The following is a 23,058-nucleotide window of genomic DNA, read 5'->3' as shown; positions in this document are numbered from 1 at the left end:
TGTGAAGGACGATCAAACATTTTAAAATCAGAGATGGTGAAATGGTCTATATTTAAGTGAATGAAATTCCAAATCCACAATAGCTGTTTATTGTGTTTTCAATGAATACCCTGGAGGTATATCTTCAGGTTATATAAAACTAATACTTCATGTGCCACGAATTACAAGTTACAAGTGCGCATAAAACCATGTCACTCGTTGGTAAAACCTTGGATGAAACGGCAGAAGGGGATACGATCCGAACCGTGCAAGATCAGTAACACATCTCCAAAACACAGTCAAAAGACGAGCCCGGACAGCACGCGACAGTCCTCTTATGATACGATAAAACCATTGTCAAAATCTGCGGGAGAAAAAAAAAAAAAAAAAAACAGTTAAAGCACACAATCCTTTGACAGTGGTTTCATCCTATCATAAGTCGATTGTTATGTGTTGTATGGGCTCGCTTGTTGACTGGGCTTTGGAGATGTACTAGTAATCTTGCATGGTTCGGATCGGATCCCCATCTCCCGTTTCATCCAAGGTTTTACCGATGAGTAACATGCTTTTATGCGCACTTGTAATTCATGGCAGATGAAGTATTAGTTTTATATGACCTGAAGATATACCTCCAGGATATGAAACAGGTCGTCGTACAGTTAACACACAATGAGCAGCTACTAAGAATTTGGACTTTTACTCAGTTTAATAAAGAGTATTTTACCATCTCTGATTTTAAATTGTTCGATTGTCCTTCACTTTAGGTACAAGTTTGTGGTTGGCCGACCTATAAGGTTATTAAAAGCAATTAACGCTTAATTGTATCTTTTGAGATCTTGTTAAAAAATTACTGCTTGAGCTGCCGGTAGTTTTCCGATACTTTACAGCAGGGTGACGAGCTCAATATGCCAATAAACCTCTTTGGCCTGCTCTGAAACTGTTGGGCGCGAAGGCCGACAATAAACAATCACGCGAGCACGTTCTGTCTAGCAGCGTCTCCTGCGAAGCGCTTGTTTGCTCGACACACACAAAACAACGGGAACACGAGACTATAATTCAGATTTACGTATGCTCCGATAGACCGTCAGGCGCATGTCAATACAGAAAGCGGGAAGCGCAGCAGGAGCAAAGGTAAAAATAGTGCGAGAAGAGAAGAGTTCGGCAAAGGAAGAACATCTGCGCCAGACCCGTTAACCGGAACGTCTGTCAAAACTAACAGCACCGCGACGGAACATAAATCTCCCGCATCCTCTTCGACACAGATATACTGCCAACACACTCGGCGGCAGCCGCCTGCCGCATTTCCGTACCGTTGATCGGGCCACCACAGATTCGTTATCTATGCTCTATGTAGCTCATGGCCTCAGTAAATAATGACTTTTACTGAATAGCGAAAAGACTCTCTCATTAAGGGGAGGTCTACTATCTTTGGGCCGAAAAAAAGCAAGTTCTTTGAGAATTTTTTTCTCGGGATGTGTTATAGATACCAATGTCAAATTTGGTCAAAATGTTAATTGATATTTCCTCTATAGACTGGAACTTTTCCCACCGGAAATGTCGAAGAGCAAAGGCGGAAGTGCCGTCGGAGCGAAACAAAATTTCGTTGTAGACTTCCACGCGCGGTATGTCACAGGTCAGTCGGTTCGCCTGAAATCAAAATTCAGTTGACGTTAGCAAAAGTATATGAGATTCTTTTTGAGTTGTACCTCGCTTAAGTTATTTGGACCATAGGAAACATAATGGCGGCCATTTGAAAAAAATAGGGTTTTTTTCATCGATTTTCCGACTTCGTCGGCCAAGTAAAAATTATTTATAGTTGATGGATCGGAATAAAAGTGGTACAATTCCTACACAATTTAGTTAGCTTCGTCGGAAACAAAGAATCATGCCAATCGGTTCAGTAGATTTGAAGTTACCACACCGCGCGATAAAAAAAAAAACGTCATTCCGAGAAAAATGCGTTTGAAGTTTTGACTACATATAAATTCAATATTATGCAACGTACGTTCAATCTGTTTTTCCCGGTCCATAAACTGGTCCTTCCTCTTACTCATAGAGGGCGTTCTGCTCGATCTCGGTCATCCTCCGCTGCTCAAGAGCCGCTCGTACGGCCGGTGACAAGCGGTTTTCGGCCGCTTGAATTCGGTGGTCGTCCGAATGCTTGGCGAATTGCGTCGAATAGAGTCCCAGCGTGATGTCCATCGTTGTCATGGTCTTCAGATTTGCTGAATACCCTTCGTTGAAGCTGCTCACTGCCAGTAAAGTCGCAATCTCCAAAGTCTTCGGCCCTGAATGCAAAAGCTTAGGGGCTAGCTTCCAAACACACGCGTTCAAACATTCATTTGAATTTTGTGCGTTTCCTCCCAAGCACCGGAAGAATAACTCGTCCTCCGAAAGAAAAAAAAACTGGTGTATGAAAAAGGCCGATTTCAGGAAGGTGCATTTTTTTGTTCAACCACGAATAACAAACATTTCCGTACGTATTCGGAAACCCGTTTCAGGGTTGGATTCTAAACACTTTTATGGATCCAAATACGCAATTTTAAAAAATCGATTTTTATGAACCAAAAGATAGTAAACCACCTCTTAACAGTATTCGCACACACCTGTGTAATACGGTATTTCCCCGTAGATGTCACGACATACAGCCCTATCAGTATAGAAGAAGGCGTTGAGTACTGTGTTCCCAGTAGAGTCGGTCAGGAGAGCTCAGAGACTTCGAAAGTCGATTTAGTCATTCAACAGCGACTTTTCAACCTTTCTAAAGCTGCCCAAACCAGTTTTGGTGATGCGATCGTTAACTGGAAACGAGAAGAAACAACTACAGTTGAACAAAGACCTCGTGTACAGACAGATACCGTCGAGAATTGCGACCGGTGGTTATAGAAAATGGCGTGAAATCAACGGGAGGGATCACCCATGAGTTGCAAAGTGCTACCAGCAGTCCAGCTAGCACAAAGACTGTGCGCAGGGTGTTAAAAGAGAATGGGTACAAAGGTCGAACAGCCCGTCATGAGGCACACATTTCTGTACTCAGTGGAAAGCGACGCTTGAGGCAGCGTGAAGAGAGACGCCACTGGACAGGTAACTGGAAATGGGCGACTGGAAGTGACGATTACGATGAACCCTTTGTGGCACTGAGTTCGAAGGGCTTGGGTTTGCCGAATATCTGGAAAGTTACCTGCCATCATATCTACGTCCAACTACAAAATACGGACGAGGTGGTGTTGTTTTATGGCGGTGTCGTTGGTGGTTTGGGTGTGATTCCTTCACTATGCTTAAGAAAACGCTAAATGCGGAAGGATGCGAACACATTTTACAGCATTGTGTACGAATACTTTCGATATGATGATTGCATCAGCATGACAATACATACAATGCCAAAGCAGCGACTGTGAGGCGATGGTTTGTGGACAGTAACAAAAACATTCATTCTTAAAATACTTATTACTAAAGCGTTGGTTTCGTTTATAGTCGTAGGGGACAACCACTCAATAATTAGCTACCACTATAAAGTCAAAATTTCATTTTGGTTTTAATTTTTGCAGAATATTTAAGTAACGAGCCGAATCACTCGTGTGTCATTGGCTTGGCGCCTAATGACAGCGCAGTTAGACGGTTAGTGCTACTGAACTTCAGCTCCTGGTTACGCCGTAGACAGGATATTCGTTACGGAGCAAAGTTTCTAGAATTTAGGAGTGCGTCCTAAACCAAGACTCTGCGAGCAACTCCTCCGTCCTAACACGCATTGGAAAGCCCAACGGTACCGACCGGCCGCCGTGTCATCCTCAGCCCACAGGCATCACTGGATGCGGATACGGAGGGGCATGTGGACAGCATACCGCTCTACCGGAGTGTGTCAGTTTACGAGACCGGAGCCGCAACTTCTCAATACAGCAAATCCTCAGTTTGCCTAAGAAGGGCACCCCGCTTGGGAACAGCTCTCGGCAGACCGGATGGTCACCCATCCAAGTGCTAGCCCAGCCCGACAGCGCTTGACCTCGATCTGACGGGAACCGGTGTTACCACTGCGGCAAAGTCGTTGGCACCTGGGACCAAGACATTGTGTATTTAAGCGTGGGAAGTGCAATTTGAATTGTGAAATACTAATAAAATTTTCTATCACGTTCGTTAGTGTGCAAGGTCAGAAACAATCTGTAAAGCTTGTAACGATGTAGCGCGGTGCGTTGTGCTGAGAAATAGTTGTTAAGAAAAAAACTTACCTAATTTTTTTCTTAACAATTATTTCTTAGCACAATCTACCCTGTAAAACCCTTACTAGCTTTTCCGACTGTTTCTGACCACCATGCATATGTAAATAACAAGAGAGATTAATGGCTTAACGTGAAAAATCTAGTAGGCGAACGTTTCTGTCCACACAATTTCTGTGGGTAGTTTTCGATCTTACCTGATGAAACGTCAAATGTAAAAAGTCGATGGTATTCCAACAACCCTCTTGATTTTAATTTCAGTAGCAGTGAGCCTTAACCAAATTTGTGAGTAATCCCACTAGTGCAGATGTTCCCAAACTTTTGTTTGTCACGCCCCCCTTCTGCCGAAAAGAAAACTTACGTGCCCCCCCCCCCCCATAAAAATATAGATTTTTATTAATTATCAAGAAACTATTGAAAAATTTGTGATGGTGACGTCATGTAACATGGTGGGCTGTTAATGTATCGCGTCGCAGTTATTACGTCATCAGTCTAGTCTAGTGATTATAAGCCACTCCGAAAGTAAAGAAAGTCCTTGGTAAACAAGAAAAAATATTTGCGACCTTTGCAGATTAGTGGATGCGAGCTATTATTTTAAGTTGAGTGTAGCTTATTACTTTCACTCATTATCAAAAATAGTCACTCAAGTCACGGTGTTAACGAACATCACTGATTTGTACGCCTATAGCGCTCCCCATTGTCATTGCGCATAGGTTGGCATTTATGTCAACGACGACAGTTACCGAACGGCGACAAAGGCCCAGTTCCCAGAACCAGACAAAAAATAAAATATTAGTTTTACGCAATAGTCGTGCAGACTACACAGAACTTTAAAAAAATATGAATAAAATAACTTCCTTACCTTGATTACATTCCCTTGCTGCATACCATTTCTTCACCCGTATACGATTTTAGGACTACTCTTCGCTTGCCATATCTAGGATAAACTTTCGCTGTATCTTCATCCAGAAGAAATACTATTATTAGTTGAAATAACATACCACACGTAACATCAGAATCCAGAAGGATCACACGCAGTATTTATATTTAAATCAGATTCACTATGTTTATTTTATATTGTTTCTTCGAAATAGTTTTCTATAATTTTACAGTATTACCTACATGTAAGGATAATTAGGATGAAAATAACAAGTTCTCTTATAATGTGACGTATTTATTATAAAAATATTATTTCCACAGACATATGGCAAGAAACAAACAAATAAATCAATGTGAAGGATGAGCTTGCATATTTTTTACAAGATTTTGAATTCTTGGCTGAATAGTAGAAACTGCGCAACGTAAATCATTGGCAATACTGAGTTTGCTTCTAAGCTTATTTTTTATTGCCACTACCGCCGAAAATGCTCTTTCGCACAAATAAGTGCTTGAAAATGGTAAACACAGTTTCAGTGCTTGTTCTGCTGTGCTGGGATGCACCGTGAGATATTTCACCCAAAATAAAGGCTTATCCATCTTGTCAAAGTCATACTTCGCTGCAGAATCATTTTTAATTTCTAAGACTTCCTCTTGTAGTCTGACTGGCAACACATCCACGTCAACGTGGAATGGATTCGTCGTTAACCTATAATAAATTTTATCATCACAGCTGTTAGGGAAGTATCGTTCGAATTCATCAGTGAGGTGCTGCAAATGGTTTGATATTTTACTCTTAGTATCAGTATCCTTAAAATCGTTTTGAAATCGGGCTTCTTCCAGGATTCCAAACAATTTGGGAAAGCAGGAATAATTGCAGGCTAAAATTTTACGTTTCCATAGTTGAAACTTATTTGTAAACGCTATGATGGCATCCCGATGAAAAATCGTTTCACTCTGCACCTGGTAATTTCAAATTCAATGTGTTTAAAGATTCGAAAATATCTGACAGATAAACCAATGCAACATGAACACCGGGCTTTCTAAATTCCACATACAATTCAGTTTCTTCGTTATTTTCCACAAACTGCATCACTTCGTCTCGAAGTTCAAATAATCTTCCTAGCATATTTCCTTTTGAGAGCCAGCGTACTTCTGTATGAAGTACTCTTCTTAGAACGAACACTTGTACTAGTTTCGCATTCACGTCATGCACATTTTCCTGGCGTCCAAATTACGAACCCGCCAGTTCATTTGAAGAGTATACAGTCTATTAAAGTCACTGTAATCGCATCACATGGGGATCCGCGGGTTGACAGGGTAATAAAACGGCATTTTTGCAGTTACGCAGTATAAGTGATTATTACTCTGAAGAACATAGCCTACTACGGCTAAAAGTTATAACACGATTACGTTCACTTCATGTGTACAAATGTACGGAATAGTTAATACCTGACTTTTCTGTTTTCCAATTGCCAGAAGTAAGTTGTTTACAAATCTGATATATTAGAATTAACGCATATCGCCTTAGCAATTTTGAGAGTTTCTGTGTTTGACATTCTAAACGTGTCATACTAAACGTGATCTTCAAAAGCTGTATGTTCTAGGATAGGTTATTGAGATAGGATTGCGGGAAGTGTGACGCCAAACGATTGCATTTAGCGCCGTAATCTATCATTAATACCTGCACATTCATTTTTATTAAAATATCGATATTAAAAAGAAATATTAGGTTTATACCACGAACTCCACCCGCCCCCCCCCCCCCCCCCACCCCAGGAGAGCGCTCCACCCAGTTTGGGAACCTCAGCACTAGAGCCTCACGAGCCTCACGGCAATAGCAGTGGACTCTCAGTCTATGTAGTACCGCTATGCTGGGACGGAAACTTCACTCGAAGATCTTTCAGAATTTCACTGTTTTGCTTTATATGTCGTGTGACTAGGGCCTCCCGTTGGTTAGACCGTTCGCCGGGTGCAAGTCATTCGATCTGACGCCACTGCGGCGATTTTCGCGTCGATGGGGATGAAATGATGATGATTAGGACAACACGACACCCAGTCCCTGAGCCGAGAAAATCTCCGACCCAGCCGGGAATCGAACCGGGGCCCTCAGGATTGACATTCTGTCGCGCTGACCACTCAGCTACCGGGGCGCGCAGTGTTTCGCTTTGATCTGGCAGCACACAACTGAGTGCCCTAAACGATCCGCTACTGCAGTGCAAATGGAGACAGTTACGTGCAGTATGTGGTAACAAGACACGGGAATCACAGGCGGACTAACACACTGGTAACTGACTAGAGTCATATTCAGAAGCGACGCGAATGTACAGTAAACATACACACTTCTGTAGAAGAGGTTCGAGGTGAAACACTGCCTTGCGAAACCGGATAAATCTTTTTGGAACAGAATGTACATTTTCGTCTAAGGTAATGATTGATCTTCTCCTTGACAGGAAATAGTTTTTTTCGCCAACTCAGAAAGGAATCGTGAGTGGCCCTACTGAAGGGAAGACAGGCCAGCGTTCGCTCGGAGAGCCACCTAAGAGCGAAGACTCGGATGGACAGGCGCGGAGTGTGTGATATTTATGTGAGCATTAGGTTTGCAGAAGGCGGCCGGACAGGGGAACACGGAGGTTGTCGGCTGGCAGAGGTCCAGCGCGCCGCTGTTCCGCTCCCGCAGACAGGTTCGCCTCTGGCGAGAAGCCCAATGTCGGCCACGGCCACCGCCACCGCCACCACACTGCCAACACCAATGTTTCCCCTCGCCGTCTAGCCCTACAGGGCAGGGCCAGTACAGGTTGCAAGCCCAGCACCCGAAACGTTACACCGTCGTTTCTGAAACTTTCAACTACCACAAAAAAGGCTAGAATGGATATCTCGCGACTAATGAAAATTTGTTCCGGACCCGGACTCGGCCTTCCTGCCTTTCGCAAGCAGTCGCCTCAACCGTTCCGCTTACTGAGAACGCCTAGAGGGTGTCTATTCTGTATCTTTCCGCTATTGTGCCGATAGTTCCGGTACTCAAGAGCACCGAACGGTCTAGTACTCGAATTAGAGCCCCTGCGTTATTCAGTATGCATTTCGGAAGCGATACCGATAGGGTCTAGAGAATCGAAGTTCTGTACTCGGTTCGCGTCGCGCAAGCCAATCAAAAGCAAGGTCACAGATCCGCGCTTGAACACTGCAGGGCGCACAGCGCCACGAACGCAAAGCGGCTAGCAGACGACACAGGCGCGCTATTCTTCCAAGTACCGAAAAGATAGCGTATTTGAGTGTATTCTGCAGATTGTCGTAAATGCCGCATTATGTCATCTCATTTTCATTCACACTGACATCGTGTTTTGTATTTTACGTTTCGGAAAATGAATTAGGAACAGTGTTTAGTACCACATTGTACAAATACATCTATAAAAACATCCAAAAAATTGATTCTGAGAGTTTCAAAGAATAAGAAGAAACAGGTTAGGTTAGGTTAGGTTAGTGGTGTTTAACGTCCCGTCGACAACGAGGTCATTAGAGACGGAGCACAAGCTCAGGTTAGGGAAGGATGGGGAAGGAAATCGGCCGTGCCCTTTCAGAGGAACCATCCCGGCATTTGCCTGAAACGATTTAGGGAAATCAGGGAAAACCTAAATCAGGATGGCTGGAGACGGAATTGAACCGTCGTCCTCCCGAATGCGAGTCCACCTCGCTCGGTAAGAAGAAACAGAATGTGGTTATAACTCGCTCCTAGAGATCCAAATGATTAAGCAGCCCACTTCCCTGCATGATACGTCAACGATTAGGGTCTTAAAAACAAAATTTAAAAAACGCGTTTTCGAGAGCTCCAGCAGTTCGTCGAAGTTTATAACATGCATCTCACGAATGAAAATGTTTCGTATATGGTGCTACAGTCTAAAAATATTACAGCGGAGATCTTTCATCTCTGTCTACTGATGTTGAGGATTCGATCGCTGATAAATACTTGTGACAAGCAAGATTATGAAGATGACTGCTGCTAGTTACATTCCCTGTATTTTAAGTTGTGCTCTTAGATTCCTGTCTAACCGCATACTCGGAAGTCTCTACATATTCGGAAAAAAAATTGTGAATTTTTTCTGACAAGAAAAAATATAAAGTTCACTGTCGGTTGTTTCACTCACAGCAATTTCATCTGCATCAGTTTCATATTTCGTTTTTTAAACGCACAGAAATCACGAAATCATTACTGAGGAAGTGCGCTCTTACATGTAACTAACAACGAATATTGCAGAAAAATCTAAACTTCCTCGAATAACAATGTCTCAGAACGTGTTGCATATATGAAGAGGACAAAAAAAAATTTTTTTTGCACCCATCCGTACGTAAACCCGCGTCTTTTCGTAACCCATTCCCGCGCGCTAACCACTTGGCCACGCCAAACAATTGGTACTCGGGCCTCAATTCTTGTACTATTGCGTAGAGGAACGTAGGCTGACTTCGTTGCCAAACGGCTCTGCGTAAGTTATGTGATAGTTTGGAAGGTTTCCAATATCAGGGTTCACATAATTGCTTTCCACTGTTACTTGAAAGTTGTAAACACGTTTCGATAGTTACTAACTAAACCATTTGTGGGAAAAAGTACACAAAGTCACCAGTAACGTCAGTACACACTCATGTAATATACGTAAGCAGAGCCGATGTCTTGATATTTAATTATCTTTAAACTCTTATTTGCATAAAAGTAACACGTATTTTGAGAGAATATTGACCGAAAACGTTCTTTTTTTTTGGATATAATCATTCACAGTAACAACCTAACCTAACCTAACCATATTTCTCACAAAGGAAAATAATCTATTATGAACTCACTTTCCAACCGGATGCGTCCTCTGGTCATTCTTTAGTACACACTCACTAAATCCAAAGCTAAAACCGCTAAATATGTTTAAAATAACAAATTATAGGTGTACATAGACCACAGCTCACCGATCGACAGGGCCACACCGAAATCCAAAATCTGTCGGTACAATTGTCGTAAAATCGGTGGGAGGACCGTTCGGTAACAAGTCTCAGAAGCTTACTGAATAGGATATTTCGATAAAGAACTTAAAATGACGTCACTGCCGAAACTAACCTACTACACCGATCGGTATGAATGATACAGAATAGGGCCCCAGGGCTGATTCAAACTTCCGTCGTCAGCTACGGTTTCCTTTCATACGAAGCAAGCTGTCGAGTACACCAAGAGCTCAGTGAAGGTGTACAACCCACGGTATCTGGAAGGTGGTGCTCAGACTGAAGGTAGTTCTGTGATGTGGTAGGGGTGTTTTTCGTACCTTGACTTGCGCATAGTCTTTCAGGTTCCCGTGAATATGAAGCAGGATGCTTATTTTGATATTCTCGGTGACTAAGTGTTGCCCTTTCTTCTATATATTCATGATGAGTATGCTGTGGACAGTCTTGTCTTTCATGATGACAACAGCCGTGGTCACACACATACGTTTGGGGTTTGATGGTTATTCTGGCATCTAGTCGCACCTCTAATTGTCCACTAAACTGCCCACCTCGACCCGATAGAAATCTCTGAAACTATTTAGGACAGCGGCTGAAAATTAGCGACTGACATCCCCAAAAATTTCATAGGTGTACGGGATCCAGTTATAAGAATTGGTTCAGCTGGAGATGGCATACCCGAAATAGTTTGTGGACCCACTTCGTCGCAGAACTGAAGCCTTTCAGCGTGTTGTCTCGTGCTGACAATTTTTATTTGTACGGTGTCCTTATACAGGCTGTTTACAAGAAACCTGCCACATATTCGTACAGGAGGTAGCACTAGTCGAAATTAGTAGAAAAGTTGCTTTAATTACACAGGGCGATTCAACATGCAACCCGCCGTGTTACAACTTCCCTCACAAACCACGCGCGAGATTTTCATATTCTCTCACTCGCCACGTGCTAACTACTAGCCCTACAGAAAAAAAATGTACAGGACGTTTCCATAGCAAATTTAATGTAGTTAAATTTCTTACTGGGTACGTTTTCGCTCGAGCCCTTTGTTTTCGAGTTATTCAAGAAAAACGTACAAAAGTGATCTTCAAACGTACCCCCACTCCTACACTCAGCCCCCACTGGTCAGGATTTCTAGTGTGTTGCTCAAGGCACTCCCTCCCATCACTGTACAAATATTTGCGACTGTACGAATTATTTCCCACATTTGACCTTTTCTAGTTTTCACTGACTAGCCTCATTACGCCACCGGCTTCGTCGAGCACTTACAAATTGTAAAATTGACGTTTGTGTAAATTTTACCTAACAATTTTGTGAATTTTAATAGCATTAAATAAATAATTACGTCATTGTATTCGTCAGGCCTTCTGGTTACGAAACTACCGTGCTTGTAAGGCTGAATTTTGGATCGAATTGTAGACGTAATTAGCTCTAGCGTAGCGTTTACAAAAATTTTTAGTTCATTAACAAATGGTTCAAATGGCTCTGAGCACTATGGGACTAAACTGCTGTGGTCATAAGTCCCCTAGAACTTAGAACTACTTAAATCTAACTAACCTAAGGACATCACACACATCGATGCCCGAGGCAGGATTCGAACCTGCGACCGCAGCGGTCGTGCGGTTTCAGACTGTAGCGCCTTTAACCGCTCGGCCACTCCGGCCGGCGTTCATTAACATCCCGAGCACATTTAAAGTAATAATATTAACGAATAGCCAGCTATTCTAGTGGCGTAATATTCCAATCAATACAGATAAGAAAGATCGAATATCGGCAATAGTTCGTGTAGTCGGAAATTTTTGTACAGTGGTAGGAGCGTGTGCCGCGAACAAGATACTGTAAATCTTGACTAGAGAGGGAAGAGTGTTTGGTAGAGGTCCGTTTGACATCCTTCAGCCCTACTTCGTAGTGAATCACATGCACTCTTCCATATACACCTGGAATCATTCGCACTGCGCCACATGCAATGGTCATACAGTTCTGTACCTTGCGCAACACTGTTGATGCGTTGGGTGGGTCACGTGTTGTTCTCTGATAAGAGCACATTCAGTAGCAGTAGTGATTTTGGATGTGCGCTCATGTGGCGACAGATGGGAATACGTAATGCACCCAGGAACACTGTCGAACATGATCGTTTTGGTGGTCCAAGTGCTGTGGTCTGGGGAGGCATGACGTTGCATGGGCGTACTGACTTCCAAATTCCTGAACACTATAGTCACCAGACAACGTTAATTTGAGACACTGTCCTTTCCCATGTGCGTCTTTTCCGGAATACATTCAACACGTAAGTGACTTTCGTGGATGACAATGCACGACAGCGCAGGTGGAGCAGCTCTTGGAACGAGAGATATTCAGCGAATGGACTGGCCTGCCTGTTTCCCCGACTCGAATCCCATCGAGCACGCGTGGGATGCGAAGTCCACCTGTACCAACAACCACCCAGCAGCTCGCGGAGGAACGGAGCGCCCGGCCCCAATTACTCCTTTACAAGCTCGTGGTCAGGATAACAGCACGCTGCACAGCATACATTTCATCCGTGGTGATCACGATGTCCCACCTTTTGTAAAGTCCAAGGCACCATCACAAATCGCGTTGAATTCAGTGTAATTACTGTCTTTGAATAAAAGCCTCATTTCTGTTCCTCTCAGCCGGCCGCTGTGACCGAGCGGTACTTGGCGCTTGAGTCCGGAACCACGCTGCTGCTACGGTCGCAGGTTCGAATCCTGCATCGGGCATGGATGTGTGTGATGCCCTTAGGTTAGTTAGGTTTAAGTAGTTCTAAGTTCTAGAAGACTGATGACCTCAAATGTTACGTCCCATAGTGCTTAGAGCCATTTGAACTATCTGTTCCTCTCAATGTGTAGTTCTTTCTCTATACGGTCCAAGTTTCATCGAACTATGTGAACTGGAAATAACACGTCTGGCGATAGTTACTTTCGTTTTTTAAGTTTTGCGCATCAGTGTATTTCCACTCGGTGTAGTGATTGTAGCTCGCGCTAAATGTGGATAAACGTAAGATAATGTCAATGAGAAATGGGAATCTCTGGAAGATTGTTCCGCAAAACCCTGCATGGGAAATTTAGAGAACCGGTTTTCGGGAAGGCAGTGGGTCAGTTCTTCTGCCACCACCACACAGCCCACGTAGGCCTCATTAGAATAAGATGATAAGTGCATATCCAAGTATACACACAGCCACTTCCCTCCTACAGAATGCGAATGATGCAGGTCCGAAAATCCCTCATTTTTTACTAAGTAGCCCTGCCACGTGCTGTGTTTTATCTTCTTCAGTATTCAGCGTGTAGACGCTAACTGTAGGGGTAATCGAGAGAAACAGTTTGATGTAAAACACTGGCGGTCTATCAAGCCGCCACACTACCTCTAGCTAGCCTACAATAGCTACCGAGGCTATATCGTATGCGCACCCCGCAACATTTTGAATATCCTCTAGTCGTCTTATACCACACCCAAACCTCCAGATTTCAGACATTCAGATCGATACTAAACGTTTTACATCGATAGAGTGTCAACCAAAACACTGATATAGTTTGTGCCAGGCGCTGTCGTTCAAGAGAACTTGCGTAAACTGTAAGTAATAAGTGCCACATGATCCACGGAGCCCAGGACAAGCTGAGCTTCTGTCGCGTGGAGCTCCCATGGCGAAGTCAGTAGAGCATTAGTCCGTCCAACCAACGGTCCAGATTCGAGCCCTGGTCATGCCAGTTTTTGCAGTGTAGTACGAGTACACGTGAAATGTTATGTGGGACAAAATGAACTTGACATTTAAAAGTTCAAAGTTTATAGATGTAGGCAGTACTGCTATCTAGCAGTTAATTCTTCTTCTTCTTCTTCTTCTTCTTTTATTCTTCTGCACGGGTGGTGAAATTGTTTCTTTGTTCTTCTGTTCTGATTGTTTGTACTTATTCAGTGAAACTACAAATGCACTATACAGGTTTGCTACTTTCAAGTAAACGAAGCGAAACCGGACTGCCAATACAACTTGCTATAAACTGCGAACAGTCCTTTTACATATCACGAACATGTTGTCCCATTAACAGTTTCACAGGTTCCACAGTACAAAACCTGGCAAAACCAGGGCCCGAACCCGAGACCGTTGGTACAACAAACTAACGCTCTACCCACTTCGCCAGGAGAGCTCGACGCGACATGTGCTAGCAGTTACGCTCCGTAGGTCATGTGTTACCTTTTACTTGCCGTTTGTGCAAGCACTGCTGCACGGAAGTACATAGCACAAACTATATCGGAGTTTTGATTGATACTCTGTCGATATACAACATTTAGTACCGATCTGGCTGACTGACATCTGAAGGTTTAACCGCCTACAGACGATTTCTTTTTCCTCTACAAACTCTGCTTTTAATACTAAGCACACATTGTTATTGAACTTGCTAATTGTAAAATTCACGTTTCTGTAAGTTTTACCTCAAGATTTGTAAATTCTAACAGTATAAAATTAATAATCATATCGTTTTGATTTTCTAACCTTCTTAGGAGACTACTGTGCCTGTTAGGGATAAACTGATACACAATTGTAAACTTAATTGGTTTCTGCATAATGTTTACAAAAGTCTTCTTACTTTCTTTATCCTCTTAAGAAATTTCAAAAATCTGTTCGACTATGCCGATGGCCTAGGAGGACCGGACGATATTCAAAATCGCGCGCGGCGCGCATAGGCCGTAGCTAAGGTGGCTTTTGCAGGTCAGTTTGAGGCTGTTTGCCGTCTTAATAGACCACAAATGACCTATATCGAGTTGTTAGTCTCGACTTCCTTTAAACCGCTATGGTACGTTGTGATAAAGATACCGATTACCGTGAATGCGTAGATACTAATCAGAGTGTTCAATGTTACACCAGGTTCCGTCTGAAAAGTGGCGCGAAGCGAAGTGGAAACGTTAAATCAAGTGCCGTTAAGTTTTGTCGACAACCATACTTGCATTTGAGTTCGAACAAAGCAGAACGATTGGTCTCCTAGAAATGGGTTTGTCCTAGCGTGACATGCCTGCTGGTTTGCCAGCACAACAATATGTGGTATTTAAAGATGACAAACATGAAACAATAAACACACAAGAAACAATAAACACACAAAAGATACATACCCTGCGAATCATTCGACACCACTTCGATAGACATCGTGCTCTTGAATTGGGGGAAAAAATTATGTAACTACTTATCCATAAGTGGCTGGACGGAGGTCACGCGGATGCTGGACATTACTACGTGACCTCTTGACTTCACGGGCGCCAGTCTTGCCCGCACAGGCCGGCCGGAATAGCCGAGCGGTTCTAGGCGCTTCAATCTGGAACCGCGCGACCGCTACGGTCGCAGGTTCGTATCCTGCCTCGGGCATGGATGTATGTGATGTCCTTAGGTTAGTTAGGTTTAAGTAGTTCTAAATTCTAGGGGACTGATGACCTCAGCTGTTATGTCCCTTAGTGCTCAGAGCAATTTGAACCATTTTGTCCGCACAGCTGGTCCAACACTTTACGACTGGAACGGTTGTGCGGTTCGACGCTGTCTGCTGCTAATCTGCTCTCGTCCGTTGTCACGCGTCTCACTGCATAAGCGTTCACTGTGTGGAAACCCGTAACGCCCTCGATTACTACGGGCATGTGAACGCCATCGCTCCGCACTTCAAAAATCGCTAATAAAACTGACGCGGGAATTTTACGTGCGTCTATCTTTCAGATGCAAAATCTGTGAGTTTGGAACCCCCAGGTGTACCCGACAACTGGTGTTGCAGATCGTCGTCGTTGTCGCAAATCACGATGGAGAGCACGTCCCGTATGATAAGTTTCTGAGCGTTCGCCAAACGGCTTTCAAACCATACCTACGTCCACGTGCGAATGTGTGCCCTTTTACGTTGTGAGGGTATAGAATTTGGCTCAATTAAATTCGGAAAATTCCCCACAAATATTACAGTTGCCAAGTTTTTGGTACGCTCTGCGTTTATAAATGAGCAAGCGTGTCTACAGCTAACTAACTAACTAACTATATATAGAAAGAAATATCCTGACTGACTGACTTACCATCGCCCTGGGCGAACCGCTAAGGGTACAAAGTTGAAATTTGGTCAGGATGTTGATCTTACATTGTACGAATGGTTGACGAAATTTTTTTCAACTTCACTTCTAAGGGGGTGAAACAGGAGATGAAATGTTTTTTGAAAACATTTTGAAGCTAAAACTACGGAAATTGGTATTTGGTTTCTCGGTCAGAAGTAAAAAACACGTGTTTCAGCAGAAATTCAACCTCTAAAGGAGCAAAATAGTGTGGGAAAGCTTTTTAAATAAATATTAATTAAAATACTACAAAACATTTTTAGAGCTATATCCATGAAAACTGGTATTTGATTTATCGGTTCTAAATAAGAAAAAATGTGTTTAGTGTTTGTGAAAATTCGACACCTAAGGTGGTGAAAGAGTGGATGAACTTTTCGTCCAAATATTTCATTATATAAAAGCATTTTTAAAGGTAAATCACAGAAAATTTTTATTTGACTTCTCGGTTGGAAATAAAAAAAATACGCGTTTCAGTGTGTTTGAAAATATTTCGTCACATTAAAACATTTCTGAAGCTAAATCTATGAAAATTGGTGTTTCACTTCTAAGCTTCTCTGGAAACGACGAAAGCTTCTCTGGAAATATCACCAAAAGAACCCAAAAGGCGGATTAACAAAGACTCTCGACTCCAGTTACCAGAATCGATTTTTGGTCAGCGAGAAAAGTTCAGATGATATTGCAATTTGTGAAGAACATAAAAATTTGGATAAAGACTAATAAAAACAAAACTCTGTGTAGTCTGTACAGTGTACGCGAGGGAACCAGTGAGCGCTAAACTAATTTATTATTATTTCTAAGGCAGACACTACAAAAGACGTAATTTAAGTGTATCTGATACAATTTATTTGTTCAACTGTGTGTTTTATTTTTCATTATTTGTTTGAGATACCGCTGGGGCAGAATGCAGCAGATGGAATTCGTCAGCAGACGTCCTTACGTCATATCAAGTGCTGCATGGAGTTATCAGCGCCGTACGGAATGCCGATGACGGCCTCAGGTCACTGTATTACCAGGGTCGTCAATGAAAACGAAAGGCGATGATATCAATAAAAGTATATATTCAGAACTGTGATCAATCTTTAGTTTTCAGTCTGAGACAAGTATCTGCTCAACTCATGTTTGTACCTATAAATGTCAATAGTGACTTAAAACTGTTGAAAATTATTTGGAAGAGAATAATACTGGAAGAGAATAATATTAGAAAATTATTAACTGATTACGATTTACAGAAGAACGATGTACCCAAAACTGGTGTCATACCTTTAACGTAGCTAGTATGTTGAGATGGGAATCTGCAGTACTCAGAGGAATGTAACAGAAGAAGAGTGCAGACGTTCGAGTTGGAGAAACTACAAAATTTAAAAAGAAGAATAGACTTACTGAGAAGCACTTTAATTATGACTACGCTCATCGATATTCAAGAATTATATCGTGTAGAAAATGACAATCTGCAAGATTTTAATGAATTCAGACAACCACGTTACACGAGGAAACGCTGCAGTGCAGTGATCAAGGCTGAGCAACTGTATAATGTAAACCGAACTGAAGACTGTGCAACCATCTATAATTTATTTCAAGTGGTGCAAATTGCGTGTTTATAACATTCACACCGATGAGGAATCAACGTTGGCTAGAAGTCGGACGAATGCCTTTTTAATGCATCAAGAAGTTATCAAATGCTTAACCATATTAACTTTCAAAAACTTTAAAACCATAGATATTACATTCACGAATTATATAAGAGTGAATTTTTCATAGCAACAACAACAGACAAGACGTCAAGAAATGAAAAGGCGAGAACATACAGTAATAACGATTTTCCCGTCATATTTGAGCGAACAGTAATAAATGTAAAGAGGATTTTCTGGATATTGAATTTACGAGAAATTCTGAATTAACACTAGCAATGAAGAACCAAAAGTCAGAGTACATATAGAGAATCTGCGTCATGTTCACGTAGCACGCTTGCAGCTCAATCTCTAGGAAGAAAGTTGGGGAAACAACGACAAAGAACACACTGGGGGTGTGCTCAACGTTTTAGCGACGACTGACAGCCGGGATTACACACACTCTCAATGTCCATTGTTAGGGTTAGGAAAGAGTGTTTCAATATAGTGCACGAACAAGCGTGCAACGTTGTCAGATCTTCCGCTTCGGAATGATTACTATCGTTATTCATGCTAACATACAGGTCAAGACAGCGTATGTATTCCTCCGCGTTGCCGTTACGTCACAGGATTCCCTTGTCCCGTGGTCCGCCTCGATAGCTGAGTGGTCAGCGCGACCGAATGCCGGGTTCGATTCCCGGCTGGGCCGGAAGATTTTCTCCGCTCAGTGACTGGCTGTTGTGTCGTCATCATCATCATCATCATCATCATCATCATCTCAACCCCATCGACGTGCAGGTCGCCGAATTAGAGTCAACTCAAAAGACTTGCACCAAGCGACCGTCTACCCGATGGGAGGCCCTCGCCACGCATTTCATTTTACTTCCTGTCCCGGGGGAAGTAAACGCGACAACACAGTAGAGACACGCATGATTACAAGGATTCATTTATACTGCACCCTCGCAGTTCACACGCCAACTTACTGGCGCCTTTGACCGGCAGCTGGCCTGTCTTTCTAGGCGGTCTCTGGGATCCGTGCTACGCATGGATTAAGCTCCAGCTGCAGCAAGAAAGTATCCAAATATCCGACCAACAAAGCGGTGAATTTCATATATAATTCGTAAAAAATGAAGAGACTTCTAACCGTAACCTTTAAATTCAATTTTGCACAAGTTGCAAAAACTATGAACAGAGAACAATTTGTTTCTCACCGCCTTTCGGCGGCTTTCTGCGCTTATGTGTCACTGCGAAAACGGACGTAATTCCACTCACTATCACGGCACTCACGAGTGGCGCACGAAATGTATCACAATTTGTGTCGTACATAATTTATGAGTCGCGCTCGGTATCTCATTGAGCATGTCAACAGTAGTAGCAGTAGAGCTTGGAGAAACGAATGAGTTGTGAAATGCCGCTAACTCACGATGCCGTCGCTAGGAGACTAGTGTTTACAACACGGCCGACAATGGACGACTAATAAAGCAGCAACGATTGGCAGCTGTGTTACATTTTCACGAAACGAAAAAGTCCTGTTGCGACTCAGAGGCGCGTTCGACAATAGTTTAATACACGGTGGGCCCCCTGCAAGAGAACCATTCACAGGCTCTATGATCAATTTGTAAGGGAAGGGTCAATACTGGAAGCGAAGCGACCTCGGCCGAAGGCTGTTCGCCGGAGAATACTGAAACGGTACGAGTAGCTCTACGGAGAATAGCCGTACAAGATAACCTCTGCTCAAAAGCTCACTACGGAATACAAGCAGCAGTCTACTGTTTGTCCGCTGGGCAAAAGACAGGGAACAAACGATCGGTTTTCAGACGACGCCCATTTATATTTGGACGGCGTAGTTAACTAAAAGGATGTAAGCCTGTGGGCTACTGAAAACCCGCAAGTGCTTCGTGAACGACATCATACTTCGAGAATTACAGAGTGGGTCGCAATTTCCGGTCACGGACTTACCGGACCTCTTTTCTTAAAAGAAACTGCACAGTGCGCGTCATTTGAGCACGCTTCGCAATAACGAAATTCCAGCGTTGCCCTTCAGCATGCAGTGGTTCATGCAAGATGTTGGATTTCTTATGCGTTTCGACATGCGGGTCATTTCACATATGTATCCAGATCGTTTCAGTACCGGACAAATTAGGCCCCCCAATAGTCCACACCTCAACCTATGTGACTTCTTTCTTAAGGGGTAGCTAAAGGAAATAATTTTCCCGAAATGTCCATACGATTTAAAGGCGTTCAGAGGCCTTATTCCTCAGACTTGCAGTGAAACCAAGGGAGACACGCATCGTAGGGTTATCGCTAACATCAACGACCGTGTGAAGGAAGAAGGAATCAAACAATGGTGAATACACTGAGCGTTTGCTGAGCCAGAACAATTCTCCAAAGGGTGTTTTCCATGGTAATATACAGTGAGGTGACAAATGACATAGGATAGCGATATGCACAAATACAGATCGCGCTACTATAGCGTACATAAGATAAGAAAGGGCAGTGCACTGTCGGAGCTGTCATTTGTTTTCACGTGATTCTTGTGAGAAGGTTTCCACGCAATTATGGCCGCACGACGGGGATTAACATACCTCGAATGCGGAATGGTAGTTGGAGGTATACGCATGGGACATTTCATTTCGGAAATCATTAGGGAATTCAGTATCAGAGATCCACAATGTTAAGAGAGTGCCGAGAATACGAAATTTCAGGCATTACCTCTCATCAAGGACAACGAAGTGGCCGACGGCCTTCACGTAAGAACCGAGAGTACCGGCGTTTGCATAGAGTTATCAGTGTTAACAGACAAGAAATACTGCCTGAAATGACCGCAGAAATAAGTTTGTGGCGTAAGACGAACGCATCAGCTAAGAAAGTAGGGCGAAATTTGGCGTTAATGGGCTACGGCAGCTGACTACCGACGCGAGTGCCTTTGATAAAAGCACGACATCGCTTGCAGCGCCTCTCCTCGGCTCGTGACCGTATAGGTTGGACCCTGACCGACAAAGACCGTGGCTCCGTCAGATGAGTCCCGATTTCAGGTAGTAAGATCTGATGATAGGGTTCGAGTATGGCCAAGGTGGCCGAGCGGTTCTAGGCGCTACAGTCTGGAACCGCGCTTCCGATACAGTCGCAGATTCGAATCCTGTCTCGGGCAGGGATGTGTGTGATGTCCTTAGGTTAGTTAGGTTTAAGTAGTTCTAAGTTCTAGGGGACTGATGACCTCCGAAGTTAAGTCCCATAGTGCTCAGAGCCATTTGAACCATTTTTGTTCGAGTATGGCGCAGACACCCCCCCCCCCCCCTCCCCAAAGCCATGGATCCGAGTTGTCAACAAGGTACTGTGCAAGCTGGTGGTAGCTCCATATGGAGTGGATTGGGTCCTCTGGTGTTCGGCTACTTGGAGACCATTCCCAGCCATTCATGGACTAAATGTTCCGAAACAACTACGGAATTTTTTTGTATGACAAGGCGCTATGTCACCAGACCAAAACTGTTCGCGTTTGGTTCGAAGAACGAACTGGACAGTTAGAGCGAATGATTTGGCTACCCGACACGAACTCCTTCGAACATTTATGGGACATAAGCGAGAGGTCAGTTCGTGCACAAAACCTGGTCAACACTTTCGCAATTATGGACGGCTGTGGACGCAAAATGGTTCAATATTTTTGCAGGGGACTTTTTTCTTTCTTTTTTTAAAAAAATTCTTTATTTCAACAACAACAATAATTATACAACATAACCCACTTCCTTATATGATTAGTGGGTCTTAATTTATTTAAACATCAATTGCAGCAATTCCAATTTAATTAATTGTGAGCTATAGATATAACTAATTACAATGGACAGCTAAATTACTACAAGTATTAGTATTTAGTGTTTGATATCTTAACTAAACTCTACTGCCTGCAGCGTCACAGTTATGTCAGAGATATATATAAACCTACTTTATTGTCTTGCCCATACCAACGTCTTGTTGAGTCCGTACCACACCGAGTTGCTGTACTACGCCGAGAAAAAGAGGCCCGAGACCATATCAGGAGATATCCCGCGACTTTGGTCACCTCAGTGTGTATTCCTTTGAGTCTGTCTTGATAGCAAAGTATTCAGAAACAAAGTGGTGTCATTTCGTGTGTCACCCTGCACAAGACAACATGGACGAGACTGGTGTGGACAGAGAAAGTGCCTGTTCAGTTACATTTGAAACAAGAACTACACGGGTTTAGTTGCTTAGCGTCCCCCCCCCCCCCAAAGTAGAGATACTGCTGGGAAAAATTATCACATATTCCAACTGGAATCCTAGATACCCAACAGAAAGAAAGCTCGGCAACGTGACTCGGCAGCAAGAGGACCGGAGCGAAGAAGTAGTGGCCACGGCCCTGGGGACAGGGCGTAGACCGTGGACAAAGCGCAGGGGAAGAGGACAAAGAATTATAGCAGAAGAGGGGAGGACAAAGGAGGGAACAGCGAAAAATGAGAGGCTGCAGGCGAGGCACAAGTGGCCACAGAGGACGGCGGCCGACATAATTTATTAGCGCTGTTGTTCAGAGGCTGCACAGCCTCGCAGCCGGGAGCCGCCGCCCACGCGGCTGCGCCACTCTTCCACCCCGTCACGGGTACAGTGAAGCCAGGCATGGCACAAGTCTCAAGCAATTCGAGCGCACCAGTCATCTGCATGCCACCTGCCTGCTCCGGCATGCTGTTTGAGCGTGGCGTCAAAAATCGCCGAACTTTGTTTCTTGCCTAACTACAATGCGGTGGCCATGAAGTGTCATTACAACGTACAAGAAAATACTCTATTCGATGAAAAATATCCGGATACGCCTATGAAATGCGGAACAGACCCCCTAGATGTCATGAAAGGCAGACACGCCAGTATAAAAGGGGGTAGAGAGTTGTCAGTAGAGAAGCCCTAAAAGCAAAGGGGTCGGTCAGAAATTTCGAATGTCAACTAGTCATTGGATGTCACCCGAGTAACAGATCCATCAGGGACGTTACAACCCTCCTAAAGCTACCTACGTCGACTAACTGTTGGTGATGGGACTGTGCAGTGGAAACGCGAAGTAAAAATCTTAGCTAAGCCAAGACAGGCAGAGGTCGTGTACGGACAGAGAGTGCCCGTCGAACATTGCCAAGTGTGTCTGTAAAAATATCACATGAAATCAGAGGAAGGAGTCACTCTTGAGTTGCAAAGTACTAACAGCAGTCCATCTAGCACAGTAACAGCGTAGGGAGCTACAGCAGCTCCTCATAAGCCACACATTCCTGCAGTTAGTACTAGGCGACGCTTGAGGTGGTGTAAACAGCGACGCTAGGGGGCGGTAGATAACAAAAACGAGTGACTTG

The 23,058-nt window shown here is 43.5% G+C and overlaps 1 protein-coding gene across 2 annotated transcripts in view; it reads right to left on the bottom strand.

The window, feature by feature from the left end:
• Window positions 1-23,058, bottom strand: part of LOC124797855 (semaphorin-1A) — a 909,059-nt gene that overhangs the window by 374,311 nt on the left and 511,690 nt on the right. The gene's annotated exons all lie outside the window — the stretch shown is intronic.

Source organism: Schistocerca piceifrons, chromosome 5 (genome assembly GCF_021461385.2).
Source record: "Schistocerca piceifrons isolate TAMUIC-IGC-003096 chromosome 5, iqSchPice1.1, whole genome shotgun sequence".
Classification (NCBI taxonomy): domain Eukaryota; kingdom Metazoa; phylum Arthropoda; class Insecta; order Orthoptera; family Acrididae; genus Schistocerca; species Schistocerca piceifrons.
The sequence above is the reverse complement of the archived record's forward strand: the minus strand, read 5'-3'. Positions and strand labels throughout refer to the sequence as shown.